This window comes from Heterodontus francisci, chromosome 19 (assembly GCF_036365525.1).
Source record: "Heterodontus francisci isolate sHetFra1 chromosome 19, sHetFra1.hap1, whole genome shotgun sequence".
NCBI lineage: Eukaryota > Metazoa > Chordata > Chondrichthyes > Heterodontiformes > Heterodontidae > Heterodontus > Heterodontus francisci.
In genome coordinates this window covers 73,549,192-73,574,264 of record NC_090389.1, presented here as the reverse complement: position 1 = coordinate 73,574,264, position 25,073 = coordinate 73,549,192, and the positions used below count along the sequence as shown (strand labels likewise).

Here is a 25,073-nt window from a genome sequence, read left to right as displayed (position 1 = left end):
TAGACTAGCCCCACTGTATAGGTTTCAAAGAGGTGCAGGGAGTTAATTTCCTGAATCACAGCTAAGGCTGCATTACCTGACACTGATAGCCCAAGCTTGAAAGCATCAAGGATCTCAGACATTTTCCAGACATTTTCATTTCACAAAACTGTCTTAATTATAATCTTGTTCGTTTATAAAGGAAATGGTGGAAAGCTAGATGTGAGAGTTGGTCTTGGCATTGTTTTTTGATTCTCTTCACCACATGGGAAGTGTTTCAGGCGAGGATTTAATTTCACTTCTTTCAGACAGACATAGCAGTTCTTCTGTTGCCAGGAAATGGCTAAAATGTCTTCCTCCATACCAATCCCCTGGTTAGATAGTGCATATACAGACTGCCAGACAAAGTCTGACAGTCTTCAGAGAGCTGCTGGAAACTCTTTCCAAACAATTCATTTTGAGTCATATTAATGATTGGAAATTTAAAATGAGCATTGGTTACAATTTCAATTTTTTTTCCTGCCTGAGAACTTAAAGGAGCATTTACAGAAATTAATTCTCACATTTCTTACATTCAAATGAATATATTTTTCACACTATTCCCTGATTATTATGGCAAGAACTAATATGATAATCTATTTGGGAAAGAAATGTTTGCCGGACTATGGGTCAAGAGTAGGGCAGTTGGACTAATTGGATGTCTCTTACAAAAGAGCTGGCACAGGCACGATGGGCCAAATGGCCTCTTTCCGCGCTGTATGTTTCTAGGGCGGTGAAATTTCAAATCTGATTCCAACCTGCCCACTGCTGGTTTTAACGGAGGTGGATTGGGGACAGGCAGGTTGGTTGGTAATAGCTTTCACACTTCCATTTTAGCCTGCTTTTTATTTGTACTCATTCAGCCAGTTTTCCCAGGCCGCGGGCAAACAAGAAGTTAAAAGGAGGCAAGAAGGGCTGGATCCACAAGGTAATTGCATTTAAAGCACAGCTTGTGGGTCAGGAGGAGCAGGAGTGTTTCCTCCAGGCCTAAGAAGCTTACCTGATTCCCTCCCCATGATCCCATCACCCACCTCCCCGTCATCTCCCCAGCGATCTCCGACTCCCCCAATCTCCCCCACAACTCCATGCTCTCCCTCCACCTAGACATACCTCCCCACTACAACCACGATTTCTCCTCTGAAACCAAACTCTTTCCAACTGCTCCCTCACTGCCTCCCTGTAAATATCAGGGTCAATATTCTATGATCACTTTATCAATACATCTCTATTGTCATAGTTTTTCACAAGCTTAAATTAAGGGTCGAAAATTCCTGTCTTTTAATAAAAGCTGCTTTCATAGTGTTTTTTAAAAAATTGTTCTCAGGATGTGAGCAACACTGATCAGGCCTCAGTTTTTGGCTGACATTTGTGCCCTGCAGAGTATCAAACAACTGAGTGGTTTGCGAGTTCATTTCAGAGGGGATATAAGATGGGACAAGGAGTCATGGTAAACCAAACTAGGTAGCGAAACATTAGTGAGTCAGTTGTATTTTTATAGCTATCTCGCAGCTTTAATGGTCAAATATTTTCTAGTGCTAACCCACAAACTACCAGGTGTATGGTGAGATTTGAAAACACAGCCTTAGGATTATTGGTCCAGTACCAAAGCTACGACTGTATCCAATGCTATGCTAGTACTGCCAGCTTCTGCAATGATGGCCGGAATTTTTTGAAGAGGTAAGTAGTCCTGAAAGCAGGACCTGACTCCACGTGGTTGGGCGGTGGGACCCTGACGATATTTTACCGGTGGCAACCAATTCAGAGGCTGCCACCGGGACCGCCATCCAATTAAGGACGACGGCCCAATCAGAGGGTCAGCAACCCGGCAGCACCAACAATAGAGGTGGCCGCTGCTGATGCTGCAAGAAGAAGGAGGGCACCTCCATGCTGAGGCAACCTCGAGGGCCAGATGGCCAATAAGTATTTTTTTCCTAAGCTGGGGCCAGTATTGCAGACTCCGGTGATCAGTGGTGGGGGGGGGGGAGGGGTCACCCTCCAACGATGGCGCTGTAGCCACGGGGCTGGCCATTGGCACCGGAGGGCCCCTTTGTGGGTCATAGATCAGCCATTAAAGAGGGCCCACCCCTGGGAACCCACTGGGAGGCTGCCAGGGTTTGCCTGGTGGTCTTGCCATGCAGCGGCAGCCCCACCTGATGCCAGTAAAATGCCAGTGGGGGCGGAAAGAGGCCGATAATTGGTCAATTAATTGGCTGCCCACTTCCGGTTGGCAGGCAGCCAAGCCACTGAGGATTACCTCTGGTAATGCCCTATGGCAGCGGGAAAACATCAGGCTCCCCATCAGACGCCTTATGTCGCCATTTTAGAGGCCTCCCGCCTCCCAGCCTGTCTCTAGGGGACTGGTCAAGTCCAGCCCACTGATCTTGTTTTGCCACTGGCAACCAAAGTAAGCTTACAGGATTTACTGAGCCTGGTGACCAGGAAGCTCATCACGACTAGGGTTTTCCTTATGTTATGCCTCGGTCCATTGTAGACTAATGAGTAGAGATTGATTCTGATGGTTAGTCAGTAACTTCATTATCGTTGTGTCATGCAACTACCAGGATGGTGGAAGGCGAACTAGATAGAGCTTGGTCTTTTCTTGTCTGGCAATTCCAATGTTCTTCTATGTAATATTGACCAATTCAGTAAAGAATTCATTGTTGAACATCTACTCCTTAAAGTTTAAATAAAACATTGAATACACATACTGTTACATGATAATCAATGCCATAACTTCACCAGAACACAAGACCTTATTCCTGATCATAACTTAAGCTGCTGCTTGTTAAAATTGCAGGTATTTTTCTTTGACAGAGCATTGAGGGCTGTCTTTAAACCACAAGTGTATCTGCTTGTGGCTCTAGTCTGGGGGAGTTGTCAAGATCGCAAGCTATTCGTGCGACCCTGGGGAGAGGGGGCTTTATAAAATTTTCAGGTGAAGGGTAAGAGCTTATGATGTAAAACACCAGGAAGATTGAAAAGATGAGGAGACAGGTCATGAAATAATAATTATGTGACACCAAACCAGGGTTTCAAAAGCCAGTAAATTGTAGCAGGATATGAAAACTGAGGAGGAGTAGGTCCTTTTTTGAGGTTCTGGGAAAGAATAAGTTATTGCATGAAACTATTTAATAACATCTTGACTCTTCTGCCTTTGAGTAAAATCCTGGACCAGAATGATTCATTTCATCCTAAAAGAGTTCTGGACAATGTAAAGAAGTAAAAGCATGTTGCGACACAGCCTGAGTTTGGGTATTTAGTGTAACTTGCTATTTTGCTTGAGAGTTCATGTGGGTACAGGCTGACAGAAATGAACGTGATGAAATATCATCAAAACTGCTTGACTAAAATTAGTCAACATTTCACAGTGTCTGCTTGAACTTGTGATAAGCTTCACTTTTCTTTTACGCTCTTGTTGGTGATCAAAATACTAAGCACTAACTGGGGAGGATGTGAGGAACAGTGTGAGTAAAAGCGATTGGAGCTATTTGCATGGAGGATAACCAGAGACAGATAACACAGGCTGAATGGCCTCTTTCCATGTTGTAACTTCTATGCTATGCTCTGTTTCTTCAGGTGCAATGGTCCACTCTCTCTTATTACCACATTCACTTCTTTAAACTGGGAGTGTGTGAGAGTTTTCACTGTCAGTGATGCTTAATGTTGGATGCTGAGAGGTGTGGTGAATCCAGTCAATTCCTTCATTCCTTCAATTCCTTCCAGCTTCAGCTGATAAGTGGCAAGTAACATTCGCGCCACACAAGTGCCAGGCAATGACTATCTCAAACAAGAGAGAATCTAACCATCTCCCCTTGATGTTCAATGGCATTACCATCACTGAATCTCCCACCATCAACATCCTGGGCTTACCATTAACCAGAAACTGAACTGAACCAGCCACATAAATACTGTGACTACAAGAGCAGGTCAGAGGCTGAGAATTCTGCGGCGAGTAACTCACCTCCTGTCTCCCCAAAGCCTGTCCACCATCTACAAGGCACATATCAGGAGTGTGATGGAATACTCTCCACTTGCCTGGATGGGTGCAGCTCCATCAAGACTCAAGAAGCTCGACATCATCCAGGACAAAACCGCACACTTGATTGGCACCCATTTCACCACCTTCAACATTCACTCGTATCACCGCCAATACACAGTGGCAGCAGTGTGTGCCATCTACAAGAGGCACTGCAGCAACTCACCAAGGCTCCTTTGACAGCACCTTCCAAACCCATGACATCTACCACCTAGAAAGACAAGGGCAGCACAGGAATGGGAACACCACCACCTACAATTAATAAAAGCAAAATACTGCAGATGCTGGAAATCTGAAATAAAAACAAGAAATGCTGGAAATACTCAACAGGTCTGTCAGTCTGAAATTATTGAACTCAATGTTCAATCTGGCAGGCTGTAGCGTGCCTGATCGATAAATGAGATGCTATTCCTCGAGCTTGCGTTGATGTTCGCTGGAACACTGCAGCAATCCCAGGACAAAGATGTGAGCATGAGAGCAGGGGTGGGTGTTGAAATGGCCAGCAACTGGAAGCTCGGGATCATGCTTACGGACTGAGTGGAAGTAGTCTGCAAAACGGTCACCCAGTCTGTGCTTGGTCTCCCCAATGTAGAGGAGACCACATTGTGAGCAGCGAATACAGTACGCTACATTGAAAGAAGTACAAGTAAATCGCTGCTTCACCTGAAAGGAGTGTTTGTGGCCTTGGATAGTGAGGAGAGAGGAGGTAAATGGGCAGGTATTACACCTCCTGTGATGCAGGGGAAGGTGCCATGGGAAGGGGACAAGGTGGTGGGGAAAATGGAGGAGTGGACCAGGGTGTCGCGGAGGGAACGATCCCTTCGGAATGCTGACAGGGGAAAGGAGGGGAAGATGCATTTGGTACTGGCATCACACTGGATGTGGCAGAAGTGGCGTAGGATGATCCTTTGGATCTGGAGGCTGGTGGGGTGGAAAGTGAGGGGGACCCTGTCGTGGGTCTGGGAGGGAGGGGAAGGGATAGAGGGTAGAAGTGCGGGAAATGGGCCAGTCACATTTGAGGGCCCTGTCAACCACAGTGGGGGGAATCCTTGGTTGAGCAAAAAGGAAGACATGTCAGAAGCACTGTCATGGAAGGTAGCATCATCAGGGCAGATGCTTCGGAGACGGAGAAACTGGGAGAATGGAATGGAGTCCTTACAGGAAGCAGGGTGTGAAGAAGTGTAGTCGAGATGGCTGTGGGAGTCGGTGGGCTTATAATGAATATTAGTAGACAGCCTATCCTCAGAGATGGAGATAGAGAAGTCGAGGAAGGGAAGGGAATTGTCGGAGATGGACCATGTGAAGGTGAGAGAAGGGTGTAAATTAGAAACAAAGTTGATAAAGTTGACTACTTCCGGGCGGGAGCAGGAAACGGCACCGATACAGTCATCAGTGTCCCAGAAAAAGAGTTGGGGGAGGGGCCCTGAGTAGGACTGGAACAACACGACAGTGCTTCTGACATGTCTTCCTTTTTCCTCAGCCGAGGATTCCCCCCCACTGTGGTTGACAGGGCCCTCAACCGTGTCCGACCCATTTCGCGCACCTTTACCCTCACCCCTTCCCCTCCCTCCCAGAACCGTGACAGGGTTCCCCTTGTCCTCACTTTCCACCCCACCAGCCTCCAGATCCAAAGGATCATCCTCCGCCACATCCGCCACATCTAGCGTGATGCAACTATCAGACGCATCTTCCCCTCCCCTCCCCTGTCAATATTCCGAAGGGATCATTCCCTCCGCGACACCCTGGTCCACTCCTCCATTACCCCCACCACCTTGTCCCCTTCCCATGACACCTTCCCCTGTAATCACAGGAGGTGTAATACCTGCCCATTTACCTCCTCTCTCCTCACTATCCAAGGCCCCAAACACTCCTTTCAGGTGAAGCAGCGATTTACTTGTACTTCTTTCAATGTAGTATACTGTATTCGCTGCTCACAATGTGGTCTCCTCTACATTGGGGAGACCAAACGCAGATTGGGTGACCGTTTTGCGGAACACCTCCGCTCAGTCCGAAAGCATGACCCCAAGCTTCTGGTTGCTGGCCATTTCAACACCCTCCCCCACCAACACCTCCCCCCCCCCCTCCACTGCACCCCTGCTCTCATGCTCACATCTCTGTCCTGGGATTGCTGCAGTGTTCCAGTGAACATCAACACAAGCTCGAGGATTAGCATCTCATTTACCGATTAGGCACACTACAGCCTGCCGGACTGAACATTGAGTTCAATAATTTCAGAGCATGACGGGCCCCCCCCCCCGCCCCTCTTTTTTATGTTTAGTTCTTTTTTTCTTTTTTTTGTTATTTGGTTATTTAATTTAGATTTTTTAGTGTGTTTAGTTTGTTTCTACTGTGCCTACCCTCTGTTTCTGTCTTTAAAAGAAAACTTTAATGTTAGTGCTTGGAGTGCTTTATGCTTTACAGATTATTCACACCTTATCTGTACCAATGCTCTGTCTTTCACCACACCATTAACATACCGTTTACGTTTGTTCCATGACCTTCTGGTCAGTTATTCTCTGTGACCTTGTTCTATCAACACCTTCTCTTTTGTTATCTCTTGCCCCACCCCACCCCTTTACCTGCTTAAAATTTTTACATTTCTAATATTTGTCAGTTCTGAAGGGTCACTGACCTGAAACATTACCTCTGCTTCTCTCTCCACAGACGCTGACAGACCTGCTGAGTATTTCCAGCATTTCTTGTTTTTATACCACCACCTGCAAGATCCCCTCCAAGTCACACACCATCCTGACTTGGAAGTATATCACCGTTCCTTCACTGTCGCTGGGTCAAAATCCTGGAACTCCCTTCCTAATAGCACTGTGGGTATACCTACCTCCCATGGACTGCAGTGGTTCAAGAAGGCAGCTCACCACCACCTTCTCAAGGGCAATTAGGGATGGCCAATAAATGCTGGCCTGGCCAGCGATGCCCATATCCCATGAATGAATAAAAAAAAGACTGTAGCACTGAAACAACTAAGAACTATTGCACAGCCCAAAGAAAGCTGTAAAAACAGGGAAGTTTTTTTGAACAATTAGGATAATTTACACTTTCTACTGCTGCACTCAGCTCTCTTTCTCACAGATGCTGAATGATCCTAAAGATTGTGTTTCAGTTCCTTCTCTCCAAGAATTTACCAATTCCACATATCTCCCAACTTCTTAATTGACTTACCAAAAAGACAAAGCCCAGGTTCTGACTTGCAGCTTGACCTATAACTTGAGCTCAGCATTCATTTCAGCAATAAACAACAAGTATAACTCTTAGTCGTAAGAATATACACACATATGTTCCATTTTGGATGGCATGTTGGGCTGGATTTTTCTGCAGAGATAACGGTGAGGCTATCAGCGCTCAGCGTTACAAAAGTGCAACTTCCAGCATTCACACATGTACAGTTAAAAGTGGAAATCAGGAAGTTGCTTTCCAAGTTGCCCTACTCCTCCAAAAGCTGAGCCATGCTGGTATCTTGCTGAGAGACTCAAGGAATACAGGGAATAAAGTGAATACAGGGAATAAAGTGAAGTTACTGTACTTACACTAAACTCGCTTAAAAGAGTTAGGGCTTGTCCATTCCAGGGTAAGTGAATTTTCAACAGAGTGGTAAGTCTCAGTTACTGCCAAACAATCTCTCTGGCACTGAAAATTAACTTCTACAGGAGTGAAGTCTCATTCTTTCAGATTTATTATTGGCTAATTATTATTGTTTTTAAAAAAATCTTTTATCTCTCTCTCTCTTAATGCCATCGTTCTTTCCCTCTCTTTATTTTATTTTCTGTACCTGATTTGACATTGAATTAAATATTCTAATTCACGCTTCCCGGTTCAGACTCTGTACTGCTCATTCAATCTGATTGGCTAAGGAGGTATACAGTTGCTTGCCCAGTTCACACAGTTTCCCGATCCCCTGTAGAGGGCAGTCCACCATTTTGTCTCTCTAATTTACTGTAAGTTCCAGCGCAAAATCCCATAGAAAGTCTATGAGGAAGTGGAAGGATAATGAATGGCTGGCACTCATCATCCACCACTGACAGCAAAAATCCAGTCCAAAGTTTGTATCCTGTAAAAATGGAGCATCCTCCAAATTGCCGTGACCAGCACCAAAGGTGATTCACCAGAACAGCATCAACCTGCACTTTTACAGCACCTTAAACACATAAACCATCCCACAGCACTTCACAGATAAGCTTCTGGAAAACAGAGCAGGATTAAATATATAAAATGCCAGTAAAACCTTTTGGTGAATATTTAAGCTTATTACGCACACACATTGCAATTTATTTCTCTATGATTCTCTTTCCACTTTGGCATTTGTCTTTTTATTATGTTTGTTCAGTTTGCTGGGCTTCCCATTGCAAAGCCCAGGGTGTGCTGTCAGCTCCAGGCTCTCCTTCAAGTCACACACTATCCCAACTTGGAAATATATTGCTGGGTCAAAATCCTGGAGCTTCACACCTAACAGCACTGTGGGAGTAGCTCCACTAAATGGACTGATCACCACCTTCTCAAGGACAACAAGAACAATAAATGCTGGCCTAGCTGGCAACGCCCATATCATGAGAATGAAGTAAAAACAAACTTTAAATACAGTATTACAGGATTGAGATAATAAGCAGAATTGGTAGCTGTGTCTATCGCTTTTCTTCTCCCTCCTGTCCTGATGGCACTCACTCATGCTGGGGTATGGATCTGCATGCTCTTAGTGCCCTTTAGTACCATAAACAAGTGCGAGTCCAGACAGTGAGCATTGGCAAAGGTGGTTGCCTAGGGCGACATCACAGCCAAGCCTGAACCTGCTTGATTATGCTGTTTATTATCTCAGCGCGGTAATCCTGTATTTAAAGGTGACGGTAAATCTTGGATTGAACCCAACGTCCACAAATGAACATATTCCAGCAAGCGCCACTGGATTACAAACTAGGCGTGGACACAGAAGACTAGGCATGGGGGGTGGCCGAGAGGAGCTCTCACAGTACAGACCTGGGCTGATCCTAGGTTTTATCAATCTGTATGACTCAGTTAACTAGCAACTTATACATTTCCCAGCCAAACCCATTATGATTGCTCTCAAGTTTCGTTGAATACTAACATGCATTGTTGAACCTTCAACTCTGCTTCTGAATACTAACTGCCCAAGCTGCCAGAAGTAGAGGGAAACCGAGCACTCTGAATTGTGAAAGAATATTTTCTCTGCTTCAGGAGTCAGTGAGGAGGGGTCATCAGGTTAAAGGAGCCAATAAGAGATTGAGGAGAGAGGTTAGGAGATATTTCTTTAGACAGAGGGTTGATGGAGTATGGTTGAAGCTGAGGTATTATACCTTTTAGAGGAAAATTCATTTTGAGAATGATGTGTTTATCTCTGAATAATCCTCCAATTTTTAATGTACATGCACTTAGTACCTAGCTTACCGGTACTTCAAACTGAATGAATGAAAGGTTGGCATCAGCCCAAAGCTCTGGCAACATAAAACAGCCCTTGAATCCCCAGCCAGTGCTGCTACAACCTGTGCTTTCAGCTCTTGACTGAGCCTTTGCTTTCGTAGCATTACTGCTTAGGTTGGAAGATCTCCATCTGTGTGGTAATGTTCAGTTGAGACAAACTCATCTATAGGAAAAGAGTCTGTGAATAGGAACCATTCACAGTCTGCACTCTGGAGAGCTGGGAGAGTAAAGCATGAGGCAATCATCCTTGTGATGCTGAGTTTTTTCAGATGGGATTAGCCAGGAAGAACAATTCCTCTTGACAGCGGACCGGGAGCAGCCATGCAAGCATCCTACAACATTCCACAAGAGTGGCTAAGAATTCCAATCTGTTTCCAAGCCACAAAAAACAAATTATTGACACCTGATCTTCCCAGGAGTGGCTATGTTGAAGTTACCCCTTTGTTTTAGGGATTGCTGCCTCAGGCACAAAGGAATGCTTCCCACTGGGATATTTTTCCCCTTGTTATTTTAAAATAATGTGGAAACCAGCGCACTGGAAATCTGAAAACGGCAAGAAAAATGTATTGTGTGTAGAGCAGACTGAGTGTATGTCATATCCTCTAAGAGACCAAACTCCTTGTTATTCATTGATTATAATAGGTTGGTTAATCAAGTGGCTATCACAGTGAGTACCATCTACTGAAGGATAGTGTGCTGGGAAGCCCATTCATGCCAATGATACGTCTCACTGTAGTCTGCAGGAAGTGGCAAGTAAGAAGCCAGGTGTTTTCCACAGGGAGGCTCAGTGATGCTCAGCCACTTTCTCACACTTGCTTGCAACTTGATATAGTGTGCCATTGGCAAGTGGTTGGTCCAATGGAATGGAGTGAGGAAGAGGGAAGAAATTGTTTTCTTCCCTTTTAACCCCAATTTTTTCTCTTCTGTGAAGTGAGTCATGTTGCGCTGTCGATGGTTCAGATGCCAACAGGCTTCTGGTACTTCATTCAGGAGGATTTTCTTTCTATGTGAGCCAGCAGGTTATTTGTCTGTGGGAGAGGTGTGGAGAAGATTGTGGTTGTGCCTGATTGTGCACTTAGTCAATATTCACAGGCATGAGCTTTACTGGAAGAGTACATGCACAGTGATCAGGAGCAGGAACTATAGCAGCCTTACAAGAGTCAACTTGCCTCAGTGGTAGCTCTCTTGTATCTCCGTCAGAAGGTATGGGCTCAAACCACTGCGAGATTTAAACACATAATCTAGGCTGACACCAAGGGAGTGCTGCATTGTTGATGGTGCCATCTTTTGGCTGTTAAACCGAGGCTCCTCCGTCTACTCAAATGATCCATGACACTTTTTTAGTTTTAATCTTAGAGGGTGTGCAATGAAGTTTCAGTTTATTGATTCCTGGTATGAGAGGGTTGTACTATGAGAAGGTATTGAGTAGAATGGACCTATATTCTGTGGAATTTAGAAGAATGAGAGATGATCACATTGAAATGTATAAAATTCTTAGAGGGCTTGACAAGATAGATGCTGAATGGCTGTTTCCCCTGGGTGAAGAGTCTAGGACTAGTGGTCATTGTCTCAGGATATAAGGTGAGCCATTAAGGACTGAGATGAGGAGAAACTTTTTCATTCAGAGTGCTGTGAATCTTTGGAATTCACTACCCGAAATGGCTGTGGATGCTCTGACATTAAGTATATTCAAGATGGAAGTTAATACATTTTTGGACGCAGAAGGAATCAAGGGATATGGGGATAGGGTGGGAAAGTGGAGTTGAAGTAGAAGATCAGCCATGATCTTATTGATTGACAGAGCAGATTCGAGGGACCATGCGGTCTATTCCTGCTCCTATTTATTATGTTATTATGAAATAATACTTTGAAAGCTAATCTCCATGCAGAAACTAACTATGGATTGGTTGGTGGATTTAAAAATGCATTAAAAAAACTCCAAAACATATATGTTTGCACATAGAAAGCAGCAAATAATAAACAGGTACGTTTTAGAAGTTCCAGTTTAATGCTGGCATTCGACAGATTTTAGTTTCTGAAGTCCCAAATGCTTCAAAATCCAACATCTCAATTCAATAATTCCTGAAGTTTACACTGCAACCATCCAGAGTTTAGTTTGTATCCAAGAAACTAGAGAGGTTCACAACACGTAAGGAGGAGATTCTGTCCCTTTGTTAGAGCGATGAAAAACGAATCTCACTGCTCCACATTCTCCCATATCTCTGGACCCTCCTCAGTTTCAAACATATAACCCATTTTGTCTGAAAAGATGCAATGGCCCCTGCTTCAACAACTCTCTGTAAAGAAACATTCCATGCTCTAACAACCTTCTGCATAAAGAAAAAGCTTCCACCCTGTGATTTAATGACAGGTTTGAATCCACGGCTCCTCGTTGCTGTTACCCCAAGTCTTTCTCTCTTCATTCTTACCAAAACCCTTCACAATTTTAAAAAGCTCTATTAAGTCACCTTTCTGCTCCATTGGAAATAGTCCCAGTCTCTCATAACTATAGTTTTACCATTCCTGGGATCCGACTAAATGGAATACATCTGAGCAATAAAGATGGCTTCTGTCCAGATGTGGAAGGTGATTCACTGCATGTTCAAAGCAACTTGGAGTTTCTAAAGTAATTACTGGCTGGAACTCTCCATGTGGACAGGACAGAAGGAAGGCAAGGAACAGTTAGTATTTCTTCGGGAAGTTGGGGAAAGACTGCATATCTGTTCCACAATGAGAATCATGAATGTGCCACATTCCCTGAAACCCAAATCAAATGTCCCTTAAATTAAAAAGACAGATAGAGCTACAGGCGACCCTTTACCATCGAACAGACTGATTCATTCAATTCTTTTTATCTGATTCAGAGATGTTTAACATTTATAAGAGCGAAATACTGCGGATGCTGGAAATCTGAAATAAAAACAGAAAGTGCTGAAAATACTCAGCAGGTCGGGCCGCATCTGTGGAGAGAGAAACGGAGTTAATGTTTCAGGTCTGTGACCTTTCATCAGGCTGGTGTTTAAAATTTATACCTTTTTAATGTAAAAAAAACCTGAATACAACATTATCTGCTAGCCAGCCTACTACGTAATTTCAACTTGCAGAACTTTGAAGTTGATGCATAAGAACATAGAAGATAGAACAGTACAGCACAGTACAGGCCCTTCGGCCCACAATGTCTGATGAAAAGAGACGTGGAGCTGGATTTTCAATCAGGAGTCAGGAAGCAGAAATGGGGGCCGGTTTCGGGTCCTGGACCCGCAGGGTATGCTGGGATTTTCAAGCACTCAGCCAATTAAAGGTCAGGGAGTAGGCTCACCATCCAATCAGGGACGGCAGGTGGGCTCCCAATGCAGGAGGGCCAATGGGAGGTGATCAGTGATTGGCAGCAACACCGGCTGAAGTGGGGGTTAATTATTTGAAGATGGAGAGAGGGAGAAGGCCAGTGTATTGTTGTAGTGTTTTCAAATTGCAATTGCATTGTGTACACTTGGGGCAGCTGTAGAGCACACATGCGAGCAAAGGGAAAGTGAAAGTAAAACAGAATAAAGAAGACTCTATTACATTCAACAGCTTGCTGCCGCTGTCTCACATATCTTATACTAAACCCGGCTAAACCTCATTCCAGTCCCGAGAGACATCACAGCCAGGTAAGTTTTTTTTATTTTTAAAACTGCCACAGTTGCCTGGCCATGATCCTGAAGGGGCAACCCTCCAGGGACAGCCAGTGGCCGCAGCTGTGGCCCGGAGGCCATTATGGGTCTGGGGTTGGGGGCTGGGGGTGGGGTGGCAGGTGGTGCTGGTGGTGTCTCACATGTTTCAGTGCCCTCTCGCCCTGAGCCCATTGGGTCAGTCTAGACCACGTGGGCTGCCTGCATTGCTAATTGGAAGTTTCAATTGGCACGGGAACAAGGCCTTTATAGGCTCCATAATTGGCAATAATTGGCCTCAATTAGCTGCCTGCTGGGAAGGAGAGGGTAGCTGATCCAACCCCGAGCAGCCCTCATTCAAAATGACTCAGGGTCGGGATAGTGCCGCAGTGGTTAGCACCGCAGCCTCACAGCTCCAGGAACCTGGGTTCGATTCTGGGTACTGTCTGTGTGGAGTTTGCAAGTTCTCCCTGTGACCATGTGGATTTTTGCCGGGTGCTCTGGTTTCCTCCCACACCAAAGACTTGCAGGTGATAGGTAAATTGGCCATTGTAAATTGCTCCTAGTGTAGGTAGGTGGTAAGGAATATGGGATTACTGTAGGGTTAGTATAAATGGGTGGTTGTTGGTCAGCACAGACTCGGTGGGCCGAAGGGCCTGTTTCAGTGCTGTATCTCTAAATAAATAAATAAACTGATTTAAAAATCCAACCCACGGTGTTTCGTCAAACAATTCAAATTTTCTGAAGTCTAACAAAAACCTGTGCAATCTGTGAAGGTCCCAATAGATAGATGGGGCTGCTCATTCTTGGCAGAGCAGATAGGTTCAAGCAGGATTGGAATGTTGGCAGCACAGGTGATGGGCAACATGTCCACATAAAACTGACATTTTAAACAAAGAAGGCTGTAAAGTTGCCTCCTCGCTCGCCCCCTACCCTCATCGACCCCCCACAGTGCTCTCCAACTCTTTCCCAGCACACTGCCAACTGAAATAAAGTGGAAAGGGCCCTGATCAAACCCCCAGGAGGGTTAAAGGAGACGTGTTAATGATGTTTTTCAACCTGCAAAGTGAAGTGGAATTCTAGATTTGGATAAATAGTTGGAAGTATTTCCTGTCCACATAACTTTTAATTAAGCTCTTGGCTGAACTCACAGCTATTATATTAGGTGCAGACATACTCCACTGTTTTAGCTAAGCTAAAGGGAGCTGAATGCAATTTTATTTAATTTATTTAGCGAGACAGCACTGAAACAAGCCCTCAGCCCACCAAGTCTGTGCCGACCAACAACCACCCATTTATACTAATCCTACATTAACCCTATATTCCCTGCCACATCCCCACCATTCTCCTACCTACAATAGGGGCCATTTACAATGGCCAATTTACCTATCAACCTGCAAGTCTTTGGCTGTGGGAGGAAACTGGAGCACCTGGCGGAAACCCACACGGTCACAGGGAAAACTTGCAAACTCCACACTGGCAGTACCCAGAACTGAACCTGGGTTACTGGAGCTGTGAGGCTGCAGTGCTAACCACTGCACCACCCAACATGAGGCAAATTCACGTGGAGGAAATGTTCTTTCTGTTCTCGAAAATGAATTCAAATCGTGCCTAGATGGAGGTTTCCTGCCTGGTGGGCTACTGAACAGTGCAACATACTGCATATTATTCATTTGCTATGTGCCAGGTACACTCAGAACCCAGAGCTGACACAGCAGTGTGACATTAAACTCAAATTCTGTAGCAGGAAAAGTAAATCTGAGAAAGGCAGCCTTTGATGTTTAAAAATAACTGGTTTATATATCAGCTGCATCATGTCTCTGCGAAATTCTACGCTTTATCAATATGAAAGCGGCTGTGAGGTATGAAAGGACATTGGCTCCAGACTCGTCTTTCAAATCTTACAATATTGATGCACTAAACTCAAAAAGCAGGGAAAATCCTAACAATTTATTTCCCATTTATCTGAGTGAATGAATATTATTTCCCTGATTTTATATTAGACGCAAGTCTCTTTAGAAAGATTCAGATGATACTTTTGATGGTTCAGTTGATAGATACACTGCTTGGTGTGGTACTGACTGGAAAAGTCAGGTTGGCCGCTAGGTTTGGTCCCTTGACTGTGCTGCTACTGATGTTCTGGTATCTCCTGGTTGGAGAGGTGAAAATCAGCAGTCATGGATGCCATTTCTGACTGCTGTCCAGTCTGCTGGAAAGTGCACACGTGGGCATTGAGTGACAATAGGATTGGAGTTGGCTTGATGCCTCTAACCATTGAATAGTCCACCAAAGCTCACTATCTAGAATGGCTGCGTGAACAAGATACTGTAGTTGGGTGAGGTGGGGGGAGGGGGAGCTGGCAAAAGCAGTGGAACTGTGCCCCAACAAGTCATCTTGGTGGGGTGAAGGGGGCTGAGTAGGGGGAGATTAAAAGAATAAAAGAGCAGACTGTTGTATTTTAAGAGTTTGGACAGACTGGGGGTTAAATCAGAGAGCCACCGAAAATGGTTATTGAGACCGTGATGACCGACTAATCCACATCCATTGATTGCAATGCAGGCAGCATGCCAACTACATACTGCCTGCTGATTTGAATTATCTCAGCGTCCAGCCAACACTAACTGCGCTGTTCAATGGCTAGATGCATCAGCAGTGACCCAAGATCATGTGTGGTGAGCACCAGTTAAAGGTAGCCTACACTGCTTAACCTAGCCTGCCCTTCTTAAAGAAGAGGTGCATTGTGGCTGCAGCAGGTGTGTGAATCGTGGTTGAGGTGAATCTGACATGGGAAAGAGTGAGGAATGACACAGAGTGGAGAGAGTGAGCTCCAAGGTTTTGGAATGCTGCATTGAAGGTCTTGGTGAAGAAGGTGGAATGGAGGAGAGATGTTCTTTATCTGTCGGGAGGAAGGACGCTCTCCAGACACATGGTCAAAAGGCAGTGGGAGCCGATAGTCCTAGAGGTCAATGCTGGGAATCAAGCTCCGACGACCTGGATGCAGTGCTGCAAGATGTTTAATGACCTCACATGAGTGGTCAAAGTCAGTGAAGTCACCTTCAAATGCCAAATCATATCAATTGCAACAGTAACCTCAGAGGCTGCTCAGTGACACCTCCATCACTTATTTACCACCAGTCTCTAACATTCATATGCTTCATAGCACCCTGACACACTGAGCATGGCTGCAAGCCGCACATCTCCATCTCAGTTTGCACACATTGCCAGTTAGTCAGCCAATCATGACACCCACATCAGCCAAATAAATTGCACCACACTCAATGACACACTTCCCCCTCTCTTGCAGGACAAGGGGATGCACAACCAATGTCAAGGAGCATGGAGGGGTCCAGCACCAATTTGGCTCAGGGCTTTGCACAGAGCATGGAGCCCATCCTTTCCAGCATGGAAGTGGTGGTCAACTCTATTCGCACACTAATGAACCCAAACATGAGGCAATGTCCGAAGGCCAATGTTGCAGCATCTGTTGCAGCAGAAGCAGAAGCCTCCAATGACTGAGTGTTGCAGTGGAAGCCCAGATTACTGCCATGCAAGGTCACCTTGCTGCCATCATTGCTGTAGATTTCAGTGTGTATGGGGGCTTGCAGGATCTCACAACATTTCAGCGATTTGTCCTATAACAGATTACCAGGATTGCTGAGGTGTTGCCCCGTGGAGTGGCAGTGGCTCCAGAGAGCACAGACCTGTTGTCCTCTCTCAGGATGGCAGCATTTGTCCTCCCACACCTGCCACCCCACCAGTGCCCTTGTTGTTGCCTGTCAGCCAGCCAACCCAGACTGCTGCCACTCATGCTGAGATGATGCAGTCCAAAGTGCATCCTTCTCGTCCCAGAGCTGCTTAAGGTTGTCAAGCAAGGCCATCTGCAGCCTCCTCCTCTGAAAGTCAGCAGTCCTTCACCAGCCATGTTGGAGCCACTGGGATCTCACTGCATAGGAGCACTAGGATAGGCAAAGGTACATGGAAGACCAAGGGTGATTGGTGATGCTGCAATAGTCAGTAATGGGGGAAGGTAAGGTGTGGGACTGTTGGTGAATGGGAAATTGGGGTTAGAGCTACTGGTATCACACTCAGATAAGCTCTTCATGGATACCTCGAGCAGAAAGGGGTTGTCTAAGTTGCCTGCTCCCTTCCTCTTCCTTCTCATGATCCTGTTCCTCAGCTGCTGGGGTATAACTGGTGGCAAGGGCTGTCCTTTCATGATGATGATGTTTTGCAGGATGCAGCAAACTACCATGAATCTTGACACCCACTCTGCTGAGTATTGCAGGTCTCCTCCACAGTGGTCCAGGCAGCGGAAGCATTGTTGCAGCACACCAATGGCCTGCTCGACCCCATTTTGTGTGGCAGCACAGCTTTCACTTGCATGCATGCTGTGTGTGGGCTGCGCACTGGAGTCATGAGACATGTCATCAATGGCTAGTCCTTGTCACCCAGTAGTCACATTCTGGTTTGCCCTGGTGGCTCAAATGCTGATGGCACAGTGGACTACCTCAGAATGATGACATCATGACTGCTACCAGGAGACCAAGTATTGACCTGCATGATTTGTTCATATGGTCACACAGCAACTGGACATTGAAGGAGTGAAATTCCTTTTGGTTCTGGTACATGGCAGAGCTGACATGTGATGTCTGCAAAGCGATGTATGTGCAGTTAATGGCATCTACACCATGGGAATACCTGAACTCCTAACAAAGACACATGCTCACCGCCTGCTTGTCTCTGTAGTTAGCTCTCTTTGAATAAACAGCCTCAGTGACCTCCTTTATGCAACAGCGGATAGCAAACTGCAAGATGTTGCAAATAACCCCAGCTGCAGACTGGAAGGAGCCAGACGTGTAAAAGTTCATTGACACGGTCACCTTACAGCCACTGGCAATACAGTTCTTGTCCTGCTCTGTAGTTGCAATTGTGGATACAGCAGTTATTGGTTTCAGTGAGGACGTCCTTATTGATGTTTCCAAACCTGACAGTTCAACTCTTTTGTACCGACATGCTTATTTCAAATTAAAACTAAAATTGCCTCTGGGTTAATCAATCTGCCTGAATGCACATTCAGCTCCACTAGAATGCTTGGTTCAATTATGTCCTTCAGACAACTCTCTCAATAATGTCCTCAACCCTTGCTGTGTAAACATAAACATTTTAAATAAAAAAATTCAACATATAGAAATAAAATTGGCATTAAAATGTATTTTTTATTGATAAATGTCAAACAAACTGATGATGAGACTCAACACTGAGATTTCTCTCTTAACCCCCAGTCACTGTGCAGCACATTGAAGAGTTACTCTCTCTCTCACTCCCAATCACAGGTGTGAACATTGAAGGGTTATTCTCTCATACTCACAATCACAGGTCTGAACACCAATGGGTAACTGTCACACACCATCCACGATGCTCAACATGTAAAGTTTATTTTCATACCTCTGCTTACAATAGCAGTTTGATAGGTAAATGCTGTGTTTACAATTATTGATTTAGTCAGAATATACATCTGGGTTGGACTTGAATTGTTTTCACAACATCGACCTCCAACTATCATGAGGAGTCCAATCAAATCATACATCGTTCATTCACACAGATGAACTCCATGTCTGACTCTATGCATGAGTATGTTCAGTGGACATTAAAGTTGCAGGATAATTTTGTCAAACTCAACTTCTATCTGCCACAATAGAGATTTTAAACTCTGGCAGGACTCGTGAAACAACTTCAAACCTTGACCTCAGAATAAGAACATAAGAAGATAAAAAAGAGGAGCGGGAGTAGACCATTCAGCCCCTCAATCTTCTACCTCAACTCCACTTTTCCGCCTGCTCCCCATATCCCTTGATTCCCTGAGATCAAAAATCTGTCTCTATCAGTCTTGAATATACTCAACGATGGAGCATCCACAACCCTCTGGGATAGAGAATTCCAAAGATTTGCGTGAAGATGTTTCTCCTCATCTCAGTCCTTAATGATCTACCCTTTATCCTGAAACTGTGTCCCTGTGTTCTAGATTTGCCAGCCAGGGGAAACAACCTCTCTGTGTCTATCCTGTCAAGCCCCTTCAGAACCTTGTATGTTTCAATGAGATCACCTTTCATTCTTCTGAACTCCAGAGAGTATAGGCCCAATTTACACAATTTCTCATCATAGAACAATCCTCTTATCCCAGGAACCAATCTAGTAAACCTTCACTGTACCGCCTCCAAGTCAAGTATATCTTTCCTTAGATATGGAGACCAAAACTGCACATTGTACTTCAGGTGTGGTCTCACCAAATCCCTATACAATTGTAGCAAGACTTTCTTATTCTTGTGACAAAAACATGTTAGGTTGAAGGATGATTTTTTTTTAATCCACTGGCTGGAAAACTGAATATTAAACTGGTGGAGACAAACCACTCAAACCTTGCAAGCTTCAAACTCTGTCTGAAGGAGGTTTCTGACTGTTCTTTCTGGAAACTTCTCTACCCACAATAGCTCCCCTGTCTGCTGACTATGCTTGCTTACTTAAGCCTGACAGGGGAGCTATTGTGGGTAGAGAAGTTTCCAGAAAGAACAGTCAGAAACCTCCTTCAGCTAGAGATCTCCCTCGAATTGTGTATTATTTTTGTTATGGCAGGAGCAGTGACATGATGATTCATTTCAATGCGATTTATACCATTGCTTTGTGTATTCCTAATCAAACATGAATGGTTTATCACCATATGAACAGTGCTGCTTTAAATCCTGCAGAAATGCCTGGCTCTGAATTTCCTTGGGAAGAGTGGGGGAGATGTCTGACAGACTCCAGCCGTTAATCTGGAGGAAGGTCAACGGCACCATGTTGCAAACAGCAGGCACCCATCCTTACCATTTGCGGGATTTTTTGTCCTGCTGTGTATGGGTGGAGCCTCCACCCACCCCTTAGAAAGCAAATGCCATGAAAGAGGGTTCCGCTTCCTGGCTCATTTGGGACCTGGTGTGGTACTAGAGGCTGGGACATCCAGTGAGGTGAAGCCACCTGTCTGAAGAAGTTAGCAGGTTAGTCCCACCAGAAAGGGTGGTGATGAGGGTGGGTGGCGTGGGGAGCATCTAGACAAGTGGCAAGTGACCTGGACCCCCAGAGAATGGACTGAAATTTTTATCAAACAGATGGCTATAGCTGCGAATGGAGGGAACCCTGAAGTGGTGGAAAATTGGCAGATTTTCTAGTTGCACGGGGCATTTGAAAGAAAAAAAAGACATGCATTTGTATACCTCCGGATGTCTCAGATGAAGTACTTTTTGAAGTGTAATCACTGTTGCAATGCAGGAAACCTGGCAGCCAATTGCGGATAGCAAATTCCCAGGAGCAGCAATGTAATAATGACCAAATAATCTGTATTTGTGATGTTGATTGAGGGATAAATATTGGTCAGGACACCAGGGACAACTCCCCTGCTCTTCTTTGAAATAGTGCCATGGGATCTTTTATATCCACCCAAGCAATCAGATGGAGCCTTGGTTTAACGTCTCATCCAAAAGACAGCATCTCCAACTGTGCAATGTTCCCTCAGTATTGCACTGGAGTGTCAGCCTTAATTTTTATGCTTAAACCATAGAGTGGGATTTGGACCTAGAACCTTGTGACTCAAAGGTAAGAGTGCTACCAATTGAGCCACAACTAACACTTTGGATGTCACAGATGTGCCCACCACCCTACTGACTATGCAAACTCTGGTAGAATCAGCACTGGGGGTACTGGCTGCGATAGTAGCCTGCATATTTCAATGTGTAAACATATTAAATTATTTTTTTTTATGTGTTACAAGCCCACTATAGCTTTAAGCGTTTAGTCTATGGATGAGAAAGTGATGGTCACAACATGGTAATGTTAGCCTCCTCCTTCCTGACTCAGTAATATAGTTTTAGCCAATCCTTATGCCTTGGTCTCCAAAATATGGTTGCAGGAATCTAGTCAATCCATTCACATGGTTCTCGATTACACCATTTAAACAGTATTGAAGGAATGCTTGAGGGTGAACAATAGATTGTTACCAAGAATACAAGATGACAATGAAGTCTTTCCCCAGCTGTTGTGAGTCTGACCTTAGGAAGTTTTTACACAGGGGTTTTAGATCGAAAAACTGAGGGGTAGTAATACATTGTCTGTGCAAACCGCAGGATCACATTACCCACTGCTTCCCCATTGAGGTGCATTACCAAGTCTCCAAAACGGAGTTGAGCCGTAAATGTTTGACATCTGACATCGGGAAGTCAAAACAGAAACCCAGATTGTTGGCCTCCCTCAACTTGAAGAGCATCAGATTTGTACAAAAACGGAAATCTTAAACAGAGATGTTATTTAAGTTTAACTGTATCATTTATCACTGCTGCAGGCACAGTTACTGGTTTTAGAATAAAAGAGTGGGGGAGGGCAGAAACATTTTGTCCCCAACCAAGTTCACTTCATTTGGAGATTTGGTTTATTTTTGTACGACCAGCTTCAAAGCTGGAAATCAGTTCCTTCATGAAATCACTAGAGGTGCCACGTCAAACAACTGCTTTTATTTCCTTTCACGCTTCAAAAATCAGAGGTTCTAATCTTTCAGACCAAGCTCAAGGAAGGAAAATGATGTCACACTTTGATGTTGCTTTAATGCTGAGAGATACTGGATAATTTTCACAGTTCTCTGTAATGTTCCAAAACCAATAATGGGCTAGCAACAAACTGTCAAATATTTGCAATATAGGGCCGTGAAAGTCTTTGAAAGAGTTTACAGTTTACCTGTTACCCTGGTCATTAGATGTTAATAGTATGAGTGCTGCATGTACAGCCTGGCAGGTGAGAAATCTGTTTGTCTACTCAATGTCATACTTGTTGACTAATCTATGATAATCTTCTTCTAAGTTTTTTTATTGAAAGATGTGCCAGATCCAATTCCTCAGTGGTTTGTTAAGTAAATGTATAAGTGGTACCATGTGGTGTGGCCCTGAGCCACAACCATCAGAAAGGTCCCGGTTGAATTCTAGCTGCGGCAGCCAAGGAGGGACTTGTCGATATAGTTGGCCTCAGAGTTCCCACGCTAGCAAAGGAAGTAGGGCATAGACCTCAGATAAGGATTGTGTCAGGTATAATTGAGGCGTCTCTTATGGTTGAATAGGCAGCTGGTACTCATTATGCAAGCTTTCATGTAAGGAATGACCACTTGGGTGAGGTACTATGGGGGCCACCACCCATGGAATCATGAGAGGGAGGGAAAGCGAGAAAGGGAAATCGGTGAAGGAAAAGTTCACAATCAGATTGATTGCCATAACTCTGGGGATTTAGCTGCCTATGGTGTAAGGGTTAAAATCCAGCTCAGATAAAAGGATGACAATCTTAGGGTCTATGTTCCATCCCATTTTGGGCATGGAATCAGAATTATCTACTTCTCAGGCATGGGGTGGAGGAGCAGAATAGGAATTTGGGGTGGACCCTTGTTCTGCCTGTTTCTAACTACTGCTAGAAATTCCCAGGGTGAGTGGATACCTTCTTCCACCCATCCCCACCCCCATCTCCATCCTGACTTCACATTTGAAGGCAGCATGGGAAAGTAGGTCTCTGGTGAGTGGGCAGATCAGGACGCTGAGTGGTTTTATAGCCTCCATTTTATAGGGATGTGATGATGCAATGGGAAACTATCCTCTCCGTGTTAAGCCTGTGAAGGTACATTCTGCTGGTCTCTTTCTGGAGACTGAGTGGTAGAGTGGACAAAGCTCTCTTTTTTTCTCATGTGGGACTGGGCCGTGCAGATTTCATCACTGCACTTGGTATTGAATCTGATGCAGCAAGAAGGGATGGTCAATTCCTGTCCAAACGTTGAGGACCCGACCTCCTAAGTCCAATATACTTGTTTACTAATGCCCTGAGAGAATACAAGGACAAAAAGTGAGAAATTATGAGTAGTTTATCTTCCAAGGTATCTGAGGTATTGGGCTGGAGTTACAAAGTGTTTTTGGGGTGAACACAGATGCGGGCGCGGAGTGCAGATCATGTTCCCAGAAGGTATCGGGGAGGACAAACTGCAGTTTTCAGTTGGAAAATCAGCGAACTGGAAACACATGGTGCACATTAGTGCAGAGCTGTCGGGTTCACTATGCGGAGAAGTTAAATTTTTTCTTTAAAAGGTGAGTAATCTGGGGACCTGGGGGGCGATCTTGCACCGGATCCTGTGCAGTACCTCTCATTTTGCTGTATGGCCATTTTCCAGTGTGGTTATGCTGATGGCTCTCCGAGGAGCTGCCTGCTCACTTCGGCAAGGCAGTGGCAGACCCCATCATGGCTGCCATTTGCCTTTGCCACTTGCGCTCTGCAGGCTGCTGCCACCTCCTGGTGAGGCTCTGCACCATTAATTGGGCACTGAGCTCGCCTCCAGCCCAACTGCTTAGTTGGCATCCTTCCATCTACGAAAAATGATGGACACACAGCAAACAATCCATGTAGGTGGGGTGTCTTCTCTTGGTGCACCTTTGCTGTGAAGGCCAATCCTTGAGAGGCAGGTTCTGCCACAAGTTCCGCACGTGAAGCTGCCAAGTGACTTTGTGAGTTTTTGTTTTTGACATTGCCAAGCTGCTGTAGCCACTGGTCATCATGGTAGTGCACACCAGTCCACAGGATGTGTCGCCATTTCCCTCTTTCATCAGTTCGTGACTCCCAGGTGCAATTGTGGACATTTAGGGCCTTCACGTCATGCTGACAAGCATCCTTGAAGCGGAGTTTTGGGTGCCTCACTGGTCGTCTGGCCCCAGCTACCTCACCATACAGAAGGTCCTTGGGTATGCAACCAACCCAATAAGGGCATTGACATTTAAAGATAGCATCGCATGAGTGATGCAGATGCAGCACGGGGTCAAGACATGACCCCCGAACTGCAAATCAAGCCCCCTTAGGGGGAACCTCTACTCTGTATCTCATCCATCTCTTTTGCAAGCATGAGTTACAACAGTCCTTGTTCGTATGTTGTTTGAGTCCATAGAATCGCACCCCAAATCTTGGCACCACCATAAATGCATAGACTAACACAGTGCCATGTTTAGTACTTGGCTATTTTGGGGTGCTGTGATATTTCTATCAATTGTGGAATAATGAGGAATATTTTCAGATGTTCAGTTATGAGCTCTGCTGAGTGAGATAGTCTCTCTTTACTTAGAAATCAACATATATTAGGCGGCAGTATTATGGTTGGCAAATTCCAAGTTTATTTTTATCATTGCAGTCACATGACTTTCACCAGTGTGACTGCAAACACTTTTCCCTCTGATTGTCAATGAGCAGCCGGGAGAATCTATATTTAGTATGAAGGTGAGAGTCTCCTGCAGAAGAAAAGGAGAATGAGTCCTGGTTTTCTAATATAGTCAACTTTTATCATAGCACAGGGGATTGGATCTGCATGACTCCTTCTTCCAAAACTGAGCAAATGTAGGAAGCTGTGTTCATGTATACCTCCGACCCCCTCCCCTGCCCTCAAACACATGGCACTCAGTCAGTGTTATGAGCTGTGTCAGAATTTATGCAGTCTCCTTCCGCCTCCTGCTATGCTGACTTGGCCAATCCCATACCCAACTCTGAGATACTATTAACAGAAAAGAAACCCTCATGGATGCCAGATTACAACTTTTTAATGGAAGATATGGCATTTTCCATGTTAGCACCATAAGCAGGTGTTAGCTGCACCTGTTGTGGGATTATGGATGGAGTGCCATGAATTTCAGTCCATTCATCTTAATAAAGTGTTAAATAATCTCAGGAATGGATGGAAAATTTTGCGTGGTTCACATTACCCTTTCAAGGTATTCAGTCATTAATGTGGAAACTACAGTTGCCCAGGCAGAAAAGCACTCTATGTCAGGGGTGGAAAAGTGGTATTGCAGCCCTTCTGTGCTGAAATGCAGCTTTGAAATCTTTGTTCATCC

General features: G+C 44.9%; 1 protein-coding gene across 4 annotated transcripts in view; it reads left to right on the top strand.

The window, feature by feature from the left end:
* LOC137380193 (uncharacterized) overlaps positions 1-25,073 on the top strand; it is a 96,388-nt gene that overhangs the window by 63,786 nt on the left and 7,529 nt on the right. The window lies entirely within an intron of this gene.